This window comes from Olea europaea, unplaced genomic scaffold, assembly GCF_002742605.1.
Source record: "Olea europaea var. sylvestris unplaced genomic scaffold, O_europaea_v1 scaffold878, whole genome shotgun sequence".
Lineage (NCBI taxonomy): Eukaryota > Viridiplantae > Streptophyta > Magnoliopsida > Lamiales > Oleaceae > Olea > Olea europaea.
Genome location: NW_019267241.1, coordinates 10,960 through 14,085, shown reverse-complemented (window position 1 = coordinate 14,085; position 3,126 = coordinate 10,960).

Below are 3,126 nucleotides of genomic sequence, written 5' to 3'. Positions count from 1 at the left end.
TTTAATCATAACCCAAGATTAGACCCAATCAAACCTGACCTCAAATTTGATTGTGGAAATAACACAAATACAGGTATTTAAACTTCCTTCTGCAAAAGTCAGGTGCAAAGATCATTTAATCAAAACTCAAGTATGAAATTAATAATTAAAAATATATATCTACAAACCCTAAATAGGCTAAAAATCATTTTCCTTCTTTCCATTTTCTCCTCTCTCTCTCTAGCTACCCTATCAGTTAACTGCCATCGACGTTGATGAATGCTCGTCGTCGGAGACCACCGTCCATTGTCGGACCACCACCCACATCAACAATCTACTGTCGTACTCATGGTGACGATCATTCACCGGCTCACTCAGGTAGAAGCACAGTAGCTCGATCTGAATTTTTCTCCTTCAGGACCACCACCCGGAGCACCATTGTCGGTGTTGCTGTAATGAAGAGGAGAAGACACAGCGAAGATCCAACCTTTCGCGAATCACCGCGAGTTGCGATGGTGAAATTAATGACAATGGTAGCAGCGAATCGGATCTGGTGGTTGGGATGGGTTTGGATGGTGTTTGTGTGGTGATGTTATGTAGTCTTTGTGTGGTCGTGAATCTGGCGGTTGTGTGATTATCTATGCTTAAAGATTCGAGTTAAAGATAATAACATAATTCCAACGAAGATGGTGGTGAATTGGACGGTGTTTTGTGTGGTGGTGAATTGGTGATGACAGTTTTTGTGGTGGCGGCTGTGGTGGTGAATTTATTCTCTGTAGTAGAGAAATCTAGCGGTGGTTTTGGGTGTTGTGGTGGTGTTGAGGTGGTCGACGGTGTGTGGGTGCTGTAATGGTGGATTTCCAGTCATGGCTATTTGTTGATGTGGTGGTGGTGTATGGTGCGATTGTGGTGGTAGTGGTGGCGTGCGGTGTGCAGTGGAGGTGGAATTGTGCGGCCAATTTAACTATGTGTGTTGGTGGTGCTATGGTGCAGTGGAGATGGAGGTGGTGGTGCGGTGGTTGGGTGCGTGCAATAGTGGTGTGGTACTGTGCGGTGGTGCAGTGGTAGCTCAAGTGGTGTGTTGTGGTGTTGACCGATTGTTGTGACGTGATAGGGGTGAAATGGTGTTGATGGATAGTGTTTGTGACCAAGAGCTGTGGTGGAATTGGATCGGGATTGAGTGTGGTGTTGTGGTGGTATAGTGCAATCGATGATTGGATGGTGGTGGTTTGTGACCAAGATTGGTGCTGGATGGGACCGGTGGAAGGGGTGACCATAAAGTTTGGTCTGTGACCTTAAAATTTGATGATGTGTGACTAAAACAATAATCTGTAACTTCAACGATTTGGTCTGTGACCTTAAAATTTGACGATTTGTGACTAAAACAATAATTCGTGACCTCGATGATTTTGTCCGTAACCTTAAAATTTGATAATCTGTGACTAAAAAAATCTGTGACCTATAAAATTTTCGATTTGTGAACTAGAAATAATTCGTGACCAATTAATTTGATGATATGTGACTGGTAAATAAATCTGTGAAATCTGTGACCATTAATTGTTTAACTCTGACTTTAATATATTTATTTAATAAATAATTTTAATTAATTAAATACAAACCTGAATTTTGAATTTTCAAACTTCTTACCTGGCTTTTGAAATGGTGTAAAGAATACACCTTAAATATGAATTTTTCCCGATTTGATTTTCCAACACAATCCAATTGAACTTAAAAATCAACCATAACCAGTTGGTTTGGGTTGGGTTGGTTTTTGCCGCTCAACAAGATTGGCATTTAATTGGGCTTATAAGCAAGCACTACCACATGGGCTTTTAATGTATAGGCCACAGTAAATAGGGTAATAAAAATTCACAACTCTTTTATTAAGTATGGACAATTCAGAAATCAAATTTTAAGTTTAAAATTGCAAAAAAGGTATTAACTGATTAATTAAAAATATTCATCAATTAAATATAATAAGATCACATTTATCTCATTTCACGATCACAGTTTAATAGTTTAGTCACAAGGAACCAAATAGTTGGTCTGGGTCACATATCCCAAATGCCCGACCTCGATCTCAATCCACCACCAATACTTGGTCACAAACACTACCCCCACCACAACACCACTTCAAAAACCAACAAACCCAACAAAAATACCTCAACAACGCACCACACACAGAGCCACCATCAAACACCACCATTGCACACACAGCTACGGTCAAACACCATCCTCCACCATAGCCGCAACACAGTGGTAGGGCCACCACCACTGTACACACACCTACCACTATTGCGAAAACCAATAAACCCAACAAAAAATACCTTATCATTGTACCGCACACAGAGCTATCGTCGAACACGACCCACCGCCATAGCCATTGCACACTAGTAGGGCCAACCACCACCATGCACACACCCACTGCCATTTCGAACACCACACCACCATCTCACAGATCGATCTGAAGAGTCTCCAACCCCATCAACACCACTATCACCACAAAGTCAACACCAATTTGCAAGTAAACGACGACTCATAAGCTGCTATGCGCGACAGTCTGAGGGCCGTGCACAACTGTGATCTATACAAGGTGAACTCCATCACCATCGTTGTGCACGAAGCTACCACCACCGTACCTAAAACACACATCCACAACCACCGCATCCAACTACACCACCATCTCACTGATCGATCTGAAGAGCCCCAACCCCGAGCAACAATACCACCACCACAAAATCAACACCAATTTGCAGCTGAACGCTGCTACAATGACGCGCACATCGCTGCGTGCGACAGCCTTAGTGTCGCTCACAGCGGTGATGGATTCAATGCTGCTGGTCGACACCCGCAGGTGAAAGAACGAAGAGAGTAGCGATGGTGGTTTTGTGAGACCAATATTTGGGGGTGGGGGAATGAATTGGTGGAGAGATTGAAGTATAAAATTAGGGTTTGGAATACCTGATTTGTGAATGATGAAACATCATCCCTGATTTTTGAATTGCAGACTTTAAACCCTTGGAATTATGCAATTTCCATAGGGAAAATTATAATCAATTTTTATTGTCTATCAAAAAAAGTCAAACTAAAATAGCTCAAAGAGTAACCAACCAAATTAGAAGTGAGTCAAGCGTACTTTTCTTTGAG